This window comes from Natator depressus, chromosome 9, assembly GCF_965152275.1.
Source record: "Natator depressus isolate rNatDep1 chromosome 9, rNatDep2.hap1, whole genome shotgun sequence".
In the NCBI taxonomy this organism is placed as follows: Eukaryota; Metazoa; Chordata; order Testudines; family Cheloniidae; genus Natator; species Natator depressus.
The window spans coordinates 36,809,675-36,830,691 of record NC_134242.1 but is presented as its reverse complement, the minus strand read 5'-3'; the positions used below and the strand labels follow the sequence as shown (position 1 = coordinate 36,830,691).

The 21,017-nt window shown below is 41.3% G+C and overlaps 1 protein-coding gene across 7 annotated transcripts in view; it reads left to right on the top strand.

Moving 5' to 3' along the window:
* The window catches only part of ACSL3 (acyl-CoA synthetase long chain family member 3), a 103,473-nt gene that overhangs the window by 12,437 nt on the left and 70,019 nt on the right, over nt 1-21,017 (top strand). For 4 of the 7 annotated variants that reach the window (XM_074963936.1, XM_074963941.1, XM_074963935.1 and 1 more), the window contains exon 2: nt 3,668-3,786. The gene's annotated coding sequence lies outside the window, so the exon portion shown is untranslated. Of the gene's footprint in view, nt 1-3,667; nt 3,787-16,520; nt 16,560-16,657; nt 16,808-21,017 lie in introns of those variants that run through there. The other 3 variants (XM_074963940.1, XM_074963939.1, XM_074963938.1) reach the window with 3 other exon arrangements.

Genomic DNA, 21,017 nt, shown 5'->3' with positions numbered 1-21,017 from the left:
CTAGTAAGCGTAACTGCTGAAGACAACCTCAATTTCCATGAACATGAATGTCTGTTGAAGCTTGGGGTCTTATCATGGAAGACTTAAGAGCAGAGCTGGAACACAATATGTGCTGTTCAACAATTAGTCTGATATGATTTCAGATTCCTGCTAAGTAGGTGGCTGCTCTCTTTGGTATCAGCTAGAGCCTTTTTAAGTTCAGTGATTTAAACACAACATACCTAAGGATGCAGTAGTCAAGTTGAGGTAACAAACAGCTGGGTGGGAAATGGTTTTGTCATCATGCAAAAATGTTTGAAATGTCAAAATTTTCCTGTTCTGCATTGGGATGAAGGTTTCACTTTTTGACATTTTTGTTATGAAAAACCAAAGAGAGGCTCCCCCACCCCCTTTTCCTTCTATGGAATAACAACCTAATAGTGATTAGGGCACTCAAGTGGGATGTGGGAGACCCAGGCTCGAGTCCTTGCCCTGACTGATTCAGAGGGACTTGAATCAGGGTTTCCCATATACAACGTAAGTGCCTTAACCACTGGGCTGTTGGCTATTCTGGAGGCTCAGGGGTGGAGTTGCAGGGGTCTTGTTTTGACTAGAAATTCAATCCTGGACCTGAGAGAATTTATTTACTGAAGTTTTTCAAAACTGATCAGTTCCCGTGAAAAGTTTTGGTTTTGGTGACTATGCATTTTTGACAAATTTCACAACCAGCTTTCATTGTAGATCACCATGGTCATATCAGAGTGTGACAGGATGGAGCAGTGTCCTAGTGAGGAGTAAAAGACCTTTTTTTTTTTTTTGTTTGTTCTATTTTTTTGCATCCATAGCTATTTGTGTATCCAACAATACTGAGGACTCTGAGAGGGCTATGAACAGACCTGAAGTAAACACTTTATTTATAACCTTACATATCGGTCCTGAATGAAGTTAGATTGGGGTTTTCTTTCTTATGAAAGCCTTTTATAAAAATTAAACAATATTAAATGTTGCACATACTATCTAGTCTAGTTAAAATTCTAGCTTAATAGATTCATAGATTTTAAGTTAGATGGGGCCATTATGATCTAATCCAGTGGTTCCCAAACTAGGGGCGCTGCTTGTTCAGGGAAAGCCCCTGGCAGGCTAGGCTGGTTTGTTTACCTCGGCCTGTGCCGCTTCCCTCAGTCCCAATTGGCCAAGAATGGCGAACCGCAGCCACTAGGAGCTGTGAGCAGCCAAACCTGCGGACGCGACAGGTAAACAAACCAGCCCTGCCCGCCAGGGGCTTTCCCTGAACAAGTGGTGCCCCTAGTTTGGGAACCACTGATCTAATCTATTTGTCTTAATGCAGGCCAAAGAACCATGCCCGATAATGTTTGCATCTGGCCCATAACTTCTGTTTGAACAATAGCATATCTTTTAACGAGATTTCCAGTCTTGATTTAAAGATGTAAAGGGACAGAGTATTCACAACATCAGTGGTTAATTATTCTCACTGTGTACCTTAAAATGTGTGCCTTATTTCTAATCTGAATTTGTCTACTTCAGTTTCCAAACATTGGATCTCATTGTGCTTTTTTAAATGTTAACTGTATCTCATAAAATAAATAGGAAGTGTTAACACAGCCAAAGTAATGCTTCTTTAAGAACCTTACATTTTATTTCCTGACGTTAATGTTTTGCTCTTAATGTTACATTAATGGACACTGTTCTAAGGTGAATATTTTTACTTTATAGAAAAACTGGGTTCCTTCTAGAAGAAACCACACCTTCCTGTTATCTTGTTAGTGAACAACATTGCATTCCATTTATATTTTAAAAATAGTTTGCGATTTCTCATTCTTTCTTTATCCCACCACCAGCAGGTATAGACAATTATCCTCTTTGATTGACCCTTTCCAGACCTGCATGTGTAGCCATTAGTCCTAAGGTGATCTGCAAAGGGGGCGTGGGGACAAATTGTGTTTGTGGTTTTTTTTTTTTTTTTTTTTGGTTTTTCATGAAGTATAAGGTCTAAAACTATTTTAAAAGGTTTGTTCCTGTTTGTTTTTTTTCCTTTGGTCATCTGTAGAATTCTAGAGGAGACAAGAGAATGATTTTAACATTACCATGTAAACTGCCTTTCTGTGAAGGAGCTCACCAGACTAGAATCTGAGCTGCTGCTCCTTTTTGCACTGTTTCAGAATAAAGAATGAGCACAGTCGCTAGGGCAGAGGTGGGCAAACTACAGCCCGCGGGACCGTCCTGCCCGGCCCTTGAGCTCCTGGCCCCTCCCCCGCAGCCATGCTGGCAGTGTGGCTTGCGCCCGCCAACCTCCCAGGCTTTCCAATAAGCCTGTCCTACCGCTCTGAGCGGCATGGTAAGGGGGTGGGGCGTAGGGGGAGGGGAGTTGGATAAGGGGCAGGAAGTCCTGGGGGGCAGTCAGGGGACAGAGAGCGGTTGAGTGGGGCGGAGGTTCGGGGGGGGGGAGGAGGCGGTCAGGAGACAGGGAGCAGGGGGCGTTGGATGTGGGGCAGGGCTGGGGACAAGGATCGAGGGGGTTGGATGGGTTGGGGGTTCTGAGGGGGGGTAGTCAGGGAGCGGGAAGTGGGAAGGGGCAGATAGGGGGTGGGGGCCAGGCTGTTTGGGGAGGCACAGCCTTCCCCACCCGGTCCTCCATACCGTGTTGCAACCCCGATGTGGGCCTCGGGCCAAAAAGTTTGCCCACCCCTGCGCTAGGACTTAGGGTATTGGGGCAATTGAAACCGGTTATTGTGACAGTCTTGAGGGGACCTTCCAGAGAGTCCAGCTTGGGAACTGGGGCCTTTTGGGACAGCCTAGTGGAAATGCTAACACTGCCAGTGCTGAGAACGGGGTTGAGAACATGATTGTAGATCTAAAATTATGCTAGAGAAGTCCCCAGCCTTGCCTTAGGAGCTCTTGCGAAGTTCCTAATTAATAGTTTAGTATGTGGAGTTCGAGATGTGGTGTTTACATGTATTCTGCTTCTGGTGTGCGTGTGCCCCATGTGCTGGAGATTGGCGCTGATTGTAGGGGGTTGTAAGTAACAATTCTGATTCCATAGTTAAGGCTGTTAGAAAAAAATCTGGCCTAAGCCCTACTTGTAACACTTTACTATTCACACAGTGTATTAAGGTTGTTATAAAAAAAACGCTTTGCATCATTCCACAGATGCATTTTTTTTTTAAGCTTGAATCAAATCAGCTAAGTAACTTCAGAGATATAATGGTATAAAGTTCTGAAAAATTACCAAATTTTCTATTTTCGGGGGGGGGGGGGGCAGGAAGGTCATTTTTGGTGCATTGTGATACAGCTACTTTATATGTTCTTAGTGCTAAATGAGAGCTCATGTAGAGGATAGATTTGAAAAATATTTTTCCAAAAATAAGTTACTCATAAGTTAATTGTGATTTGGTTGGTTACACATCAGCATTTTAAACAGCATCTGTCAACCTGTGGAGGACTGGTATTGGTTACTGTAGAGGTTAGTCTTCATAAATGCAGTGTAATACAGAGATTGATGGAAATTGAAGAAAACAGACTTTGTGAGCAGATTGTAATCTGTAGCACCCGATAACACAGATTATCACAAGTGTACAAGAATATTGCATTTTCATATGTCTGGGGAAGACTCAGCTCCCCAGGCTTTCTAGGGTTTTGACTCCACAAATTATTTCTGTTTACCTTCTAGGAGAAAAACTACATGAATACTTCTTCTCTAGTTCTTGTGGAGGGGTGAAAAGTGTCCTCTTGGCTACCCAACTCAATGGGAAGGAAGAATTTTTTCATTCCACCCAGCCGGACCACTAGGTGAGTTGAGGAGTGCCTTGTGGCAATCTTCCATGTTTCTCATGAGAGAACTCCCAGCTCACACCTTCAATTCCTTCAGATGAGATTTTCAACAAAATGGGATGATAGTGCTATGGATGTCCTAATGGTTGTGAAATTCCTTCTCAGTGGGTCATTCATCCTGTCATTGTTTATCCCATATGCACGCTGGTGAGGCCGTTCTCTGCAAAGCTTATGGAAAATATCCTTGATGTCTTATCTGAAGCACATTAAAGCACTTTATCCATCCAGCTTGGTTTCTTTGCAGTCGCTGCTGCTCATTCTTATAGGGTTCTTAAGTAACGTATGATTAAGGCTACGTTTTAGTCACGGGTATTTTTAGTAAAAATCATGGACAGGTCACGGGCTGTAAACAAAAATTCACGGGCCCATGACCTGTCCATGACTTTTACTAAAAATACCTGCCCTGACTAAAACCTTGTGCAGGGGGCCGTGCAGTGATGAGTTGCCAGAAGCTGAAGAACTGGTTCCTTCAGTTGCTCTGAGCCTTCGGTGGCACTTGGGTGGCACGACCTTCAGTTGCTCCGGGTCTTTGGCAGTACTGAAGGACCCGCCGCGGAAGGCTCGGAGTGCCGCCGGATGAGTAAATATTCACAGGGGATCCTCGCCAGCCGAGAGCTCAGGCAGGATGGATAGGACGGTCCCGCAAGCCGTATGTGACCCGCGGGCCAGAGTTTGCCCACCCCTTTAACAACCGGTTCTAAACCGGCTTCTAAATTTAACAACCGGTTCGCGTGAACCATTGAGAACCGGCTCCAGCTCATCACTGGGGCCGTGGGCGCTCTGCGGGGTAACCAGGGGTGCTGGGGAGGTGGCCTGGGACCACCACGGGTACTTGGGGAGAGGAGGGCTGGGCTGTGGTGTGTGGCCCAGGACCCTGCTGGTGCTGGGGGAGAGGGGGTTGGTGGGGCTGTCAGGGGCTTCCTACCTGGCTCTTGTGTCCCTGCAGCTCCTAGGTGGCGGAGGCAGGGGCCAGGGCAGGGGCTCCACTGCTCCCGCCACAAGTGCTGGCTGCCGCAGCTCCCATTGGCCGGGAACCGCAGCCAATGGGAGCTGTGGGGGCGGGGTCCGTGGGTGTGAGCAGCGCGTGGCGCGGAGCCCCGCTCCGCCGCCTAGGAGCTGCTTGGGAGCCAGGGAGCCCCCCACCCCGAGGTAAGCACCCCCCTACACTCCCCAACTCCCTATCCCTGAGCCCCCTCCCACACAATCAAACTGCTGGTGCAGGGGCTGCCCAAGCCGGGCAGCACCTGAGCCAGCACTAGCCATTATGAAAGTCACAGAATCTGTGATCTTCGTCACAGACTCGCAGGCTTACATATGATTAAACCTGCCAAAGCAAAAATTTGAAAATTAGTAGTTGTTTTTAAAATCTGCACAATGAAAATACCTGAAACTTCTACTTCTTGCTGTGTTTAAAAAATGTTACAAGGTGGATGGCAAGATCTACAGATCTCCTAAACTCACTGGCACAGTTGGGAGTGCAAGTTTTTGAAGTGGGTCAGTGGGCTATTTTAAAAATACATAATTCAAAGAAGACAGTAATTAAATAGTTTTTATTCTTAAAAATGAGTCATAATTTGTCTAAAATAAGTGGAAACTCTCTTTAAATGCATTTAAAGAAAGTTTGTGACATTTAAATATGTGCACTGAAAAAAGAAACCCCCTCAAAGCTGCACCCAAGATTTTAATAATGCTGTGTACTCATCCTTTCAGATCCTTCAGGACTAATATACATTGCTGAATTTATTTCAATCTTCTAGTCTTTGCTTTTCAAGACTTAAGTAGATGTTCTGCTGATGTATTTTAAATCAATTTCTGTATTGACCCATTCACTTCACCCACATGTTTGTTGTTCCCATCTCACTGTCACTTTCAAATCTCCCTGAAGGACTGCTTCCTTTATCCTGGGGCTTCTAGAAAAAATGGGAGAGAAACTTTGGAGAACTGATCAAATAATAAGTTGTATAACAGAAAAGTTCTTTAAATAATTGTCGTTTCCCCCCGTCCATTCATGCGAAAGCTTAGTCTGCCACCCAGTGGAAGTACTTGGAAGGAGACTCTTAGAAAGTGATGATGATGATAATAAAATCTCCATAATTCTTACCTTCATAGTTTTCAGAGAGAATGTATTCATTCTTTAGCTATCTTTCCCTCTTCAGTGTGGCTCAAAGCCTCGGGTTCCTCCCCCCCCCCCCCCCCCCCCCCCCCAGAACTCTTTCCTATAACTTTTTTTGGGTCGGGAGGTGTCTTCTAGTTTTAATTTGCTTCCATATGTTTCATTAATCACAATGATTTGTAATCTCCTAATGCTTTACACATCCATATTCTGATATTATATCAAAAAGTACTTTCCTGCCACCTCACTTTATTTATACGGTAGAGAGCCTTTATGCATTGTATTATTTGTGTTACAATTTCAGTACCACAATGTACCTTGACCTTCTGTATGTCAAGGACATTGGGAGTTAGAATTCTGAGACATTACCAGAAAAAAAGAAAAGAGAAACAACATACAATGTAACCAACAATTTCTCAAATAGTGAGATTCCCTCTGATTCAAAATGGTGTTTCATGTTGACCATGAATCTGTTTTTCAGGATTTAAATTTGTATATCAATATTGAGATGCTAAATTGAATATGCAATTTTATCCCAAGTAATAGGACATGTCCCCCATGCCTTCAAGGTATAGATCATTAAACATGATAGAATTGTGTGACTCTCATGAGTCTGTTACCCTGTTGAATTTTGTTTTACTTTTTTGTACTTTTCAGAGTTGCCTGTAAATACTATATTCTCTTTTGTTCAAAGTATTTTAATAATTTTCTATAGGAAGTGTGAGGGGCATTAATTAGTAAGGCTTGATAAATCCACTTACCTAATAACAGTGAAAAATACATTTTCCCCTGTTTAGGAGGTAGTATGGCCTACTTGATAAAGCATTGGCGTAGGACTTGGGACACCTGGGTGCTGTTCCTGGCTTTGCCATTGGCCTGCTGGGTGACCTTGGGCAGGTCACATCCCCTGTCTGTAAAATGGGGGTAATGGTACTGACTTCCTTGTAAAACACTTTGAAATCTACTGTTGAAAATCTCTATATAAGAGCTAGATATTAGGGAGCTTGTTTACCAATTTCTGCAAAATTGAACTTTTTATTTAATGATTGAAAGTTTCTAGCCTTTTTAGTTTGGAGGAAACCCTTCCAAATGTAGCATTGCAGTATTGTCTAAACTGCAACCAGGGTATAATTTGCAGATCGTGTACACTTATCTATGGTATCTTTAATCTAGCTAGCTCGGTAAAGAAAAGCACTGAGGACGTGGTGGCATGGGTTTCAATGTGAGATCTAGCAATGTAAGTATGTATCTACAGGGCTGCCTCCTATGCTGTCATGTCCTTACTGCTATTTTGAGCAAGCTAGCTAGATTAAAGCTAGTGCGGATATGTCCACATGAACTACATATAACATCCCAGGTTGCAGTGTAGATGTAGCCTTAGTTGGCTGACAGAATCTTTGCCTACCTTAGGATATTTACCTCTTGCAGTCAGTGGGTGTCAGTAACAGGTGCCGGTTTAACTATCATTTCTGAAATGTTGCTGAACACCGTTTGATCTGATTTCACTCACTCATCAAGTGGAAGTGTAACACTGTTTAAGTGCATGGTCTAAGTAGCTGGACTCTGCACTGGGGAGTTACTGTAGTGGGATGGGGACATTTTGTGGTTGTTACTTTACCTGGAAGGCTAAAACAACCTCCAACACTTTTGCTCCTTGTGTGTGTGTGTGAGAGAAGATTAAGACTTGTCTACTTGGGGAAGCTTTTGCAAAAGAAACTAGGGTGTGAATTTAAAACTCAACAGTTATTCCACACTCATTAGATCACATTAAACTCAAACAGCTAAACTCAAAGGTCATGCGTACACTACAAAATTAAATTACTGCCGCTTCTGCGTGTCTACACTTTGCTCCTTGTGTTGGCAGTGCTCGTCCTCACCAGGAGCGCTTGTATCAATTGTACTGTCAGTGTGGGGCGTTGTGGGATGGCACGGGAAAGCCAGTAACAGTAGATGTAAGCAGTGCAATACCTACGCTGATAGTACTATGTCAACCTAACTACGTAAACCGTGGCTCTACGCTGCTCTTGGAGGAGGAGTTATTAAGTCGGCATAGCGGGACAGTTATGTTGGTGGGAGCAAAATTTAAGTATAGACACTTCCATAGTTAGGTTGACGTAAGTTGCCTTGCGTCGACCTAACTGTAGTGTGGACCAGACCTTACACTGCACTGAGTGCTGTTGTGTGGTTTAGTTTAATCCCACTACCCAACAGGGTGGATTGATATAAATCAAAGTGATTTAAATCACCAAGCAGGAAACTTTACTTTAAATCATCAAATTGAATTATGTTTTGAATTTGTTCTTTTAACATAAGAGCGACCATACTGGGTCAGACCAAAGGTCCATCTAGCCCAGTATCCTGTCTTCTGACAGCGGCCAATGCCAGGTGCCCCAGAAGGAATGAACAGAACAGGTAACCATCAAGTGACCCATTCCCTGTCGCTCATTCCCGGCTTCTGGCAAACGGAGGCTATGGACACCATCCCTGCCCATCTTGGCTAATAGCCATTGATGAACCTATTCTCCATGAATTTTTCGAGTTCTTTTTTGAACCTTGTTATAGTCTTGGCCTTCACAACATCCTTTGGCAAAGAGTTCCACAGATTGACTGTGCATTGTGTGAAGAAATACTTTTGTTTGTTTTTAAACCTGATGCCTATTAATTTCATTTGATGACCCCTGGTTCTTGTGTTCTGAGAAGGATTAAAAAGCACTTCCTTATTTACTTTTTCTACACCAGTCATGATTTATAGACCTCAATCATATCCCCCCTTAGTTGTTTCTTTTCCAAGCTGAAAAGTGCCAGTGTTATTAATCTCTCCTCATATAGAAGCCATTCCATATTCCACACCCCTAATCCTTTTTGTTGCCCTTTTCTGAACCCTTTCCAATTCCAATATATCTTTTTTTGAGATGGGGCAACCACATCTGCATGCAATATTCAAGATGTGGGCATACCATGGATTTATATGGAGGCAATATTATATTTTCGGTCTTATTATCTATCCCTTTCTTAATGATTCCCAACAGTCTGTTTGCTTTTTTGACTGTCGCTGCACATTGAGTGGATGTTTTCAGAGAACTATCTACAATGACTCCAAGATCTTTCTTGAGTGTAACAGCTAATTTAGACCCCATTATTTTATATGTATAATTGGGATTATGTTTTCCAGTGCACATTACTTTGCATTTATCAACATTAAATTTCATCTGCATATTGTTGCCCAGTCACCTAGTTTTGAGAGATCCTTTTGTAGCTCTTCACAGTCTGCCTGGGACTTAACTATGTTGAGTAGTTTTGTATCATCTGCAAATTTTGCCACCTCACTGTTTACACCTTTTTCCAGATCATTTATGAATATGTTGAATAGGACTGGTCCCAGTACAGATCCTTGGGGGACACCACTATTTATCTCTCTCCATTCTGAAAACTGACCATTTATACCTACCTTTTGTTTCCTATCTTTTAACCAGTTACCAGTCCATGAGAGGATCTTCCTCCTTATCCCATGACCGCTTACTTTGCTTAAGGACCTTTGGTGAGGGATCTTGTCAAAGGTTTCTGAAAATCTAAGTATACTATATCCACTGGATCCTCCTTGTCCATGTGCTTGTTGAGCCCCTCAAAGAATTCTAGTAGATTGGTGAGGCATGATTTCCCTTTACAAAAACCATGTCAACTCTTCTCCAACAAATTATTATGTTCACCTATACGTCTGACAGTATTGTCCTTTACTATAGTTTCAACCCGTTTGCCTGGTACTGAAGTCAGGCTTACCGGCCTCTGATTGCTGGGATCACCTCTGAAGCCCTTTTTAAAAATTTGCGTCACATTAGCCATCCTCCAGTCATTTGGTACAGAAGCTGATTTAAATGATAGGTTACAGACTACCGTTAGTAGTTCTGCAGTTTCACATTTGAGTTCCTTCAGAACTCTTGGGTGAATACCATCTGGTCCTGGTGACTTATTACTGTTTAATTTATCAATTTATTCCAAAACCACCTCTGACACCTCAATCTGCGACAGTTCCTCAGATCTGTCACCTAAAAATAATGGCTCAGGTTTGGGAATTTCCCTCACATCCTCCGCTGTGAAGATCGTTGCAAAGAATTCTTTTAGTTTCTCCACAATGGCCTTATCATCCTTGAGTGCTCCTTTAGCATCTTGATCGTCCAGTGGCCCCACTGGTTGTTTAGCAGGCTTCCTGCTTCTGATGTACTTAAAAATTTTTTGCTATTACTTTTTGAGTCTTTGGCTAGTTCAGGGATCAGCAACCTTTGGCACGCGGCCTGTCATGGAAATCCGCTGGTGGGCCGGGACGGTTTGTTTACCTGCAGCGTCTGCAGGTTCAGTCGATTGCAGCTCCCACTGGTCGCGGTTCGCTTTTCCAGGCCAATGGGGGCTGCGGGAAGTGGTGGCCATTAAATTTAATTATACTATGGTCCCTATTACCAAGTGGTCCAGCTATATTCACTTCTTGGACCAGATCCTGTGCTCCACTTAAGACTAAGTCAAGAATTGCCTCTCCTCTTGTTGGTTCCAGGACGAGCTACTCCAAGAAGCAGTCATTTAAGGAGTCAAGAAACTTTATCTCTGCATCCCATCCTGAGATGACATGTACACCAGTCAGTATGGGGATAGTTGAAGTCCCCCATTATTATTGAGCTTTTTATTTTAATAGCCTCTCTAATCTCCCTGTGCATTTCACAGTCACTGCCACCATCCTGGTCAGATGGTTGGTAATATATCCCTACTGCTATATTCTTATTAGAGCATGGAATTACTATCCATAGAGATTCTACGGTACAGTTTGGTTCATTTAAGATTTTTACTTCATTTGATTATATGTGAAAGAAAGCATAGATAGTGCCACTCCCTCACCAGCATGACCTATTCTGTCTGTCCGATATATTTTGTTCCTGGTATTACTGTGTCCCATTGATTATCCTCATTCCATCAAGTTTCCGCGATGCCTATTATATCAATATCCTCATTTACTACGAGGCACTCTAGCTCACCCATCTTATTATTTAGACTTCTAGCATTGGTATATAAGCACTTTAAAAACTTTTTAGCTGTCTGCCATTACATGATGTAATCAAATGGGACTCTCTTTCATTTGACTGTTTCTGATCAGATTTTACCTGTATTTTATCATTTTCCATCCTCTCTTCCTTACTAGGACATAGAGAATCTCCATTAATAGATCCTCCTCTTAAGGATACTTCTGTCCGAACCACATGCTCTTCCGCACCTGTCGGCTTCCCCCCAGCCCTTAGTTTAAAAACTGCTCTACGACCTTTTTAATTTAAAGTGCCAGCAATTTGGTTTCCTTTTAGCTATTTTCCTGAAGAAAGATTGATTCTTGTTGATTGGTAACCATTAAAACATGTTGATTTACAACTAAATGTAGCCTTTACATGAAATTTGTTTTTTTGATAACCAGGAGAATACACTGTCTCTGCATTTATTTAAGCAGTTATATAGCTTAATTTGGATTTATTTAGATTCTTAACTTCTGCATTTTTTATTATGTTAGAAAATGGTGAATGATGCATTTCTTGTTTGCTAGATTAATTTTTTTGCTTATTGTTTTCATGAAAGTCTATCTGGATGGAAATTCAGATTCAATTAAGAATGCAAAAAACAGGCTTTTTTTTTTTAAATTAACTAAATGTGCTGGATGCATAAGAAAAATAACTTATAAAAAGTTTACCAGAACATTTTTTTCATTTAAAACTAACTGATCTAATAAACAAAAGTAGTATGATTTGTAGTAGTGAATTGAGATCATTGCTTGTGGTCACTATATCCTTCAAGGATTTAGAACTAGTACTATACATCATATTGTCTCTCACTAGTGGAAGAGGAAAACAAGCGCTCCTGCTTTTTCTGCTCCCAGTTGGTTTCTTAAATTTCAATGAACCAGTCATTGAACTGAACTAGTTGAATAAACCGAAATGAAGAAAATTATATTCTCTCTGCACCTGGAGAACGCGTTACTACTGTCAAAAGCTGATTTAGTGTAACGTCGACAGACCCTGGTCGTCGGCAGGCAGGATTGAACCTGGGACCTCTGGAGCTTAGTGGATGAGCTAAAAGCCAACCGGCTGTTAGCTCAGGCTATAGAGCAGACTCATTAATTGCTCGCTCTCTAAGTAGTTTCGATGCCACTAGATGGGATAGAACACCACACCCAGAAGGTGTGTGGGTTACATACTTCCCCTAGCTGAGGAAGTGCACCCAAGCTTCAGAGACTTCCCAGTTGAAATCCCAGACGAGCCCCCACTTGTAATGCTGACAGACCCTGGTCATCAGTGGGCAGGATTGAACAGGGAACCTCTGGAACAGACTCATTTTATCTCTCTCTTTCTCTCTAAGTGGTCTCCATGCAACTAGATAGGACCAAACACCACACCCAGGTGTGTGGGTTACATTAGCACTTTAGCAAACTCTGGTTCAAGGTGCTTAGCCAGTGACATCTACCAGTTCAGTGGTTTGACTTTTTTTAAAACTTTGGCAGCAAACACGTACTACTTAACGTATTAATTTAGATGATTTTAATAAGTTTAGGCCTTAACATAGTCAATTTTAAATTTAATTTTAAATAGATTTATTTAAAAACAAACAAGCCTGTGTTTAATTTAAATTTTAAAAATCCTTTAAACAAAAAATCTGTTTTTATCCATCTTGCTTCCAGAGTGGAGTAAGCTAAACATGGACACTCTTAGTGCAGCATAAGAGTATTTACAAGGGGAGCTATTCTCCAATAGCTCTTCAGGTCTTTTTCCCCCCCATATGGATGGTAGATTTATATACCCACATTTTCTGCTCCACCGCAACATGAAGGTTTACTCCATGGAGCTGGGCTGTGCAGTGCACAGAGGATAATGATTCCCATGCATGGGCTGTCCAAATCCTTCTCTGTTTCCTGTACTGTACAGTTGAACTTCACTGAGACGGTACAAGGGACCTGTGCTACTGTAAAGGAAGGAGCTGTATTTGCCTGTAAGAAATGTGAATTGCTTCCATTTATTTCATTGGTGTGCTAACTGAAATCTTTGTGTCTCTGGGGTCCTGCCTATGCTGGAGGAGTTTTTTGCAGTGTAGATGGGTTCAAAGTGCAATTGCTCTAAGAAAAAATACCATTATTGTAGTAATGGTATAGCTGGGTTCATGTATTTCTTACAAACATGTCTTTGGAGAAAGAAGCGTTTAAAGCACTGCTACTACCAGTGCTGACACACTGCTGGTAATTATAGTATGAGTACAGTTGGAACAGGCTTTTGCTAGAGGTATAGGCTCTTTGCCTCATCTCTGCACAGGCAGCTATAAAAAGTAGTGGCAGATCAACAGCATTTGATTATAAAGGTTAAGAGTTTGCTTTCTGCTGTCAGTGTTTGGGAAGTAAAGCTGTTGCGGTTCTGTAACTAGAGGGGGAAGCAGTGATTCATTTCGCAGTCATAGGGTAAGAGGTAACTGGAGGGAGGAGCAGACAGGAGAAAAAAGAAGCTGACCCAACAGAAAGAGGAGGGGCACAAGTAGGGGAAGTGGTCAAGCAGGAAATGCACAGGGAGATGAAAACCAAAAGACCACTCCAGGATGGAGGAAAGAGATGCAGAATAAAAATTGAAGCAAGCTGCTTACTCTTAAGGTTGTTGGCTGGCTTAATTCATCTTATTAGTCAAAAAATTCAGAAATAAAACTTGCACCTTGCCCTAAAATGTTGCAGCATCTGTCAGATGTTGAAAGGCCTTTTGACACAATTTGGCGGTCTTCCTTGTTTTCGAGCAAGTTAACTCCTTGCTTATCCTACATGGCTTTCCCTCTACTTATATAGCCCCTACTATTGTAATATCTGAATATCTTACAAATACTAATAAACTTGTCCTCAAAATACCCCTTATGAAGTAGGGAAATCTTTTAGATAAGGCCTCATTCAAAACCCATTGTGGTCAATAGGACTCTCTCTAAAGGATCAAGCCTTTTTGTCACTTTTGGAAGTGGCACTTAACAGTCTTAGTCACTTAAACCTTGCAGTGCTGAGCGTAGCAACACCTAAATACCTTTAAAAATCCTGGACCTTAGTGTCTTGCCCAGGGTTACACATGCACCGAATGTGCAAGAGCTGGGAATTGAATCCAGGTCTTTGGAGTCCCAGTCCAGTCCCATAACCACAAGATCAGTCTCCTTGCAGAATGTTCTAAGCCCTTGTTAATGCTTTGAAATAGCACTGTTTCAGTAGGTTTTTTTTTTTTTTGTCAGCAGTCAGTTTAATGAAATTTGAGCTGACCATGGATTTGTTCTTGTCTACGCTTGGAGGCCAACACTGGTTCAGCTAAACAAACTGATCGAATGGTGGTGTTTCTACACATAGGAAATCTCTCACTTGTTTTTTATGGTGTAAGTTTGAGGAGACCAATCGGAGTGGAACATGATAAAAGTATATAAACTAGAGAAAGTAGATCAAGGGCTTCTCTTCTCCCTGTCTCATAACACAACGCCCTTAAGCCAGTCTTTAGTGATTAGAGATCAGGATAAGAGCCAATATAGAGAACATATTATCCCACAATTACCTGCTGCATGGTTCTTATCTCAGAGGAAAGATAGTCCAGTGGTTAGCCCACAAGCCTAGCAGTTAGGCGACCTGAGTTCAGTTCCCTGCTTTGCCACAAACTTCTGTTGTGACCTTGGTCAAATTACTTAACTTCCCAGTGCCTCAGTTCCCCATCTGTAATATGGGATTAATAATACTTACATACCTTACTGGATATTATGAGGATAAACACACTAAAAATTATGAAGCACTTGAGATCTATGGAGGAAAAGTGCTATGTAAGAGCTAGGTATTATTCTCTGAATCATATGGAACAGGTCACTGTTAGACACAGGTCACTGGATGGACTTGGGATCTGATCTAGTATGGCAGTTTGTATGTCCCTAAGGGTGCATTTGTTTCTGTCATTGTGTCTAGTAGTTCTTCTGATAGTAAAAAATGCCTGTGCCCTTTTTACACAATAGTGAGAAATAGTGCAGCTGGCATACGTGCAGGTTCCAAAAACAGCTTAATCACTGGAGTGTGAGTAGAAATCAAACTGCCATATATAACTGTTAGCCTGGGTTGTAACCCAGGCTGGGTTTTCTGGTCACGTAAAACCACTTTATTTTCTTGTAATCAATACATTCATAAAAAACAGAGAATGAAACCTTGAAATTGAGAAATGTTGATTGAATGACTGTTTTGTTGCTGAACAAATTGTTCTATTTCCTTGGTTAGAGGATCTGCACTTTAGCAGAGCTTTTAATATATTTCTGTGTGAAAGTAAACACTTAATGCAAAGATTTGTTTTCTTGACAATTGTTTGGTATAGAACTTCCTGACCTTTTTGTTTAATTTTTTCCCCCCGCAACAGCACATAATCAGGTTAGCTGCATCTGTCACCAAGATCCGAGTGGTAGTACTAGCTTTTGGTATTCCCATAATGATTCTACCAGTCCCCTCTTTCACTGCCTTTCTCTGTATGAGATCTGCTGGAAGGGCTGAGTTAGAAATAGGTTCATTGGCACCTGCAGCAGTTGATTGGGCTGAATCATGAAAGTAGGGATCATGAGATAAGAGTGCTGTTTTTAGTGTTTTTTTTTTTTAATTTTAATATTTAATTGCTGAAATATACATGCAGGTACAGACATTAATCTTGCATCAAAATGAGTAAATATGATTGTTGTTTAAATGTCCTCAACTAAGCAAAGTATCTGTGCAAGACTTGCTTTAATGTCTTTAGGAAAAACAAGTCTGAAATGTGTAGTGACTTTTGTCCTTTGTATGTACCTTTTTCCAAGGTAAACTAATAATTTCACACACATGCACAGGGTGCTGGGGGGGGGGGGGTAGAAAGTCTTCTAACCATGTATTTAGTTCAGCTCTTACAATGAGAAAGTAGGGGTTGAGGAGGGTGCAGAGAAATTTCCGTTATGAGGATCAGGGTATCGAGTTGGCAAGGATTGTGAAAGCCCGGTAGCTTCTTGACTGCAGATCACTTTCTCAGTGGTCGCTACAATATACTTTCCTGCTCTTCAGAGCGAGCTCCCCTTACTGAAGGGTTTTTGTTAAATCTGAATAACCTATGTATGGTCAGATAGAATTGTTTTAAGTATTTATTGTTGATTGGAAGTGACTTTGGCAGTCTTCCCACTTCCTAAGCTTGATGATAGCTTAGGGTATGTTGCAACACTGACAGAAGCTTCAAGCCTGTAAACAACAGCATACCCGTCCCAAACTCGCTCAGTTGGGGAATTAATTTTAAAGCGGTGTTTAATGTTTTGTTTGAAGCCGTGAATTGGTTTTTCTGTGTTTCAGGGAGGCATTTATTACCCTCAGGTTCTGAAATAACTGTCTCTGTTTGTAATTTGTTAATGGAGGCACCACGCAGAGCACAAGCCATGAGGAGGAGAGAGAGAAAGGGGGGTTCCTGTACGTAAAGGATCCGGGAGCTAATGCCAGCATTCTAGAAATTACAGGGAAATGACTGAGGGGATCGGAGCGGGGGGGTGGGCGCTAGGACTCCTCTGAAGACAATTGGATAGACCTTAGCACCAGCACAACTTGCAGCAGCTACGTGTAAGGAAGACCAACTGCTTTTGTCTGGGTCACAGGTGGGGTGGGGGCTAGGGACAGGAGGGAAGCGGGCGCGTGTGAACGCGTCACAAAGCAGATTTTCCGTTGCTACGGAGACGCTGCCTAGCTTAGAGCCGCTGTTAACCCCGATCTCCATTACATGAATGGCAGTTGTGGGAGCTGCTTGCCAGACTTCGCGGGGGTGTGTGTGGGAACGCGAGTGGGCTCCTCGGGAGAGGGCCGCAGGTAAGGTCAGTGGCTGAGGCGCACAGACCTTTTAAGCGATTGCAGGGTAAAAGATCGTTGGGCAGCCGGGCAGAGTGGGAAGTGGAGGGACCGGGGTTCAGTTACCCTCTCTAGTGGTGGAGACAAGCGTAGTTTGACGCCCGCTGCCGGCTTCTACTTCCGAGATCTTCTCGGCTCCTTGCCTTCAATTTCCTTCCCCTTCTGTAAGGGTGTGCTTGCGGCAGAATTCAGAAAAACGGACCCTGTGCCCCGGCCATCAGTCAAGGACAGTGACTAAATACTTTCTCCCATTTTCTGGGGAGGGAGATCTTGCTGTGTGTATCAGTGAAATGTTTTGACGTTGTTCGGTTCTTTTTAATAAGAAAACATTTTTTAAACAGTTTTGAGGAAGTCTTTTTAAAAATACATGCTTTAGTTCATATTTCAAGACTGGGCATCAGCCCAGACCTGGGTAGTTTGAAGAAAATATTATTTCCAGAGGACATCCATAATACTAGAGGCCCTTTTTACCTCAGTGTATTTAGAGCAATTTCCCTGGTAAAATAAGTTCACTTTTGTATCTGTTTCCTACTTGTATGTACTGACTAGAAAAGAGAGAGCATATGAGAATTTTACCATAAAGACAATAAACTGTGAACTAAGCAAGAATGTATTTTAAGTCCAAAAAGAGGAATTTAAAACCAGGAATTAGACTAATAAATTTTGAAAAGTTCAGTAAAACTGTAAATTTCACTGCATGTTGGCTGAAATTGATTGGTTTGTTTAAGAATCGCATTAGTAAATGCGATGTTGGTTATACCTTAAAACACTGGGAAAGTATACCCAATGCAGTTTGCTTCCCCTCTCCCCAAAAACTTAAGTGGCTGACAAGTGACTACAATCACTCTCAATCTCTATCCCATCTCAAAATGTCACTCAATTTTTTCAAGTGTCTATCCACTTAGAAGAATAATTTCCAAGTATTAAAATATTGTGCTGAAACTTCTTAATGTGGTTATTCTTAATATGTGAATTTAATAATTAAGTTTAGGTAAAATGGATTTGAGTGAAGTATCAAAGTAATCAAATTAAATATGGTGTTGCTAATATAAATCACGACTTAAATAGTATATCTTGTCTATCACTGCATCACCTCTTGGTAATAAATACTTGCTGGAAATTAACTAAAATGTTTTGGCTAGCAGCTAGAATGGGGGATTTCAGCTGAAATATAGTAGAATGAAATGCTGCAGTAGGTCACTACTTAAAGGAGGCAGTGAAAATGCAGGTGGAAACTAGTAGAGACAAACTTTTTTACATTTAAATTTGTGTATTACAAGTGTTTATATTGACTTGGGTACCTTGGTTAATTATTTAAAAATAGATCTAGGTGAATAAATCAAAAAAATATTCAAATGCTCTTTCAAATAAAACCTATACTCTCAACCCCTTTTCTTTGCTTTCTGTGAACATTCATAAAAAGCAAATTAATTTTTGTTTGCAAGGTTCACTGAATTTGAAAGCTTTATGAATATTCATGCAAATGTATATTGGAACCAAAATTGTACTTGTGTGGCCATCTTGAAATCTTTCTGTGGGTTTGTGTTAGGTCATCTAATAAGGGTACAGAGACAAAATGATGTGAGTTAAGTAACCAGTGATAACATCTAGAACATTGAGTACTTTCAGCGAACAGTAAGCCACCCATAAGCTGAAATTCTTTTGTACAAAATAATAATTTCCACAGATATGGTTAATGAACTAATCTGTAACAGTGTTTACAGATTCCCAAACAGGGAAAATGTGTAAATTTGCTGACTAAATTACAAATGTACAGTTTAAAGCAAGATTCAGTATTTACCTAAAGGGATAATAAATAAAAACTTCATGTTTACTAAAAGTAATAATTAGGCATTACAAACTCTTCCTCAGCAGTAGCTGGAAATATTTCCTTCGTGTCCATGGACTGAAAGATTTGAGGGGGAATGTAAAAAAGCTAATTTTGATTGTTGCCTCACTGGCTCCTTGACAATCTGCATGCATATGGTTAATATTGTTTCAAACCTCTTGACTTTCATGACTTTGTAGGTGACCATGAACGATGAGTGTTTTTATTACGTTACAATGCGTTTTATGAACTCAGATTTTGTGGGGGCAGTTCTCTTCAGGTGTGAAGTAACATAGCATGGATGAACTGAATACTTTACGTTTGTGTTCAAATCATATTAGATGTATACCTTTTTTGCATACGCATCTGTGAAATGTACTTGATGTCCTGATTTTGAAAATATGTTCCTTCAAATAATTTTGTCTTTTTTTTTAAAAAAAAATTGCATTTTAAAAGGTTTATCCTGCTAAAAAGGAAGAGGGGAGAAACCCTTTTGATTTTAGTTTGTCAATGTGAAATTTCATAATTTCTAACTGTTGATGTAATGTCTATATTGGCAAAGTCTTCAGTAATTACACCTACTTCATAATTGTTCTGTATCTGCAGCCATTTTACCCCAGGGTAAAAGTGGGTGGCAAATGCTACTAAGTCGTCACGGTAGTGTTTCTCTCTCTCTCTCTCTCTCTCTCTCTCTCTCTCTGTTCTGTCTGAACAACTACACTAGATGTAGGACAATGATGAAAAATCTACATGTTTCTTGGGCCTGGTCTACACTTAGAAGTTTTGCCGGCAGAGCTATGTCCTTCCCAGCATAGCTATGCTCACAAAACTGTAGAGTAGGCAAAACTCCTATGGCTATCCTGGCCTGACTTTTAAAGGTAAACAGTGTTTAAATTCTGGTCTACCCTGAAAAGTGGCATGTAAACTAAAATATATGGGATTCCATGCTGATCGTGTCTCGCTAATTTCAGTGTCTAAATTAAAGTAAAAATATTGTCTAATAGGTAGTTTATGAATTCCCCTTAAGTTTTGACAGTGATGCTGTTTTCTTTTTGGTCCTCATCTTGTGCATAATCAGTGGTAATAAAGATAGTGGAGACCAAATGTATGTCTTCAATGACACCTGTAGTCTTCACTGGGGATCAATCCTGTTGCATTGTAAGGCAAATCATAGCTGTTATGGCAAGTGCCTGAAACAGTGAATATTTTTAAAGCCAATTTGGCATGTTGAGCCCTAAAGGACTTTTGTTTCCTTTGTATCCCACCCAAATATCTCTACTCCTTGTGTAATATCTACATTACTTAGTCAAAACAGGTCCTCATACCTAGAGTCATAGAATATAAGGCCAGAAGGGACCACCAGATCATCCAGTCTGACCTGTATATTAGCCAAGACCATCAAGCCCAACAACTGGAATTTGTCTGAAGTATTACAGTCCTCAGGAGACTAAACTGTTCTGTGCCACAGGCAGAGAACAAGAGGGATGGAAGTGCACCAATGCCCAAGACCTCTGCAATGGCATGGAATTGACTAAGTGAGATAAACCCAGATTGTCCTGGAAAGGAACCTGCACTCCATGCTACAGAGGAAGGTGAACCTCCCTGAGGCCCTTGCCACTCTGACCTGGTGAAGAATTTCTTCCAGATGCCAGATATGGCAGTCAGTTAGTTAGGTCCTGAACATGTGAGCAAGACCCACCAGCCACGCACCTGAGAATGAGATGGTACTGAGAATTCTTTGAGCACTGGCCCATTTTGTCTATTATCCCATTCCAGCCATGGCCATCCCCAATATTACAGATGAAGGAAGAAAAAAACAAACAAACCAGAATACATTGTGGGGAGTGAATCCTTCCTGACCCTTACAGGTGACGAGCTGAAGCCCTGAAGCATGATATTTTTAAGAACATAACATGTAGAACCAGAAGAGACCAAGGTTGCCAAGCCCATCATACAATCCCATTCATAATTTTTTCAAGCTGTATCTTAAAACTGGTTAGATTGTTTACCCACAACTCCTATTGGGATGCTGTTCCACAGCCTTATCCCACGGATGGTTCTAAATGTTTTAATTTCAAGCCTACATTTATTCATGCCAGTTCACCTCATTTGTTCTTGTCATTTTCCTTTACCTTAAATAGCTCTTCTTCCGCCCTGATCTATTTATAGAACGCATTCATATCCCATCTCAGCCTTTGTTTTGCTAGGCTAAACAAGCCAAGTTCTTTTAGCCTCCTCTCATAAGATAGGCTCTCCATTTCTCTGATCATCCTAGAAACCTTTCTTTGCATCGGTTCCAGTGTGAATTCATCTCTCTTGAACAAAGGGGGCCACAATTGTACAGAGTA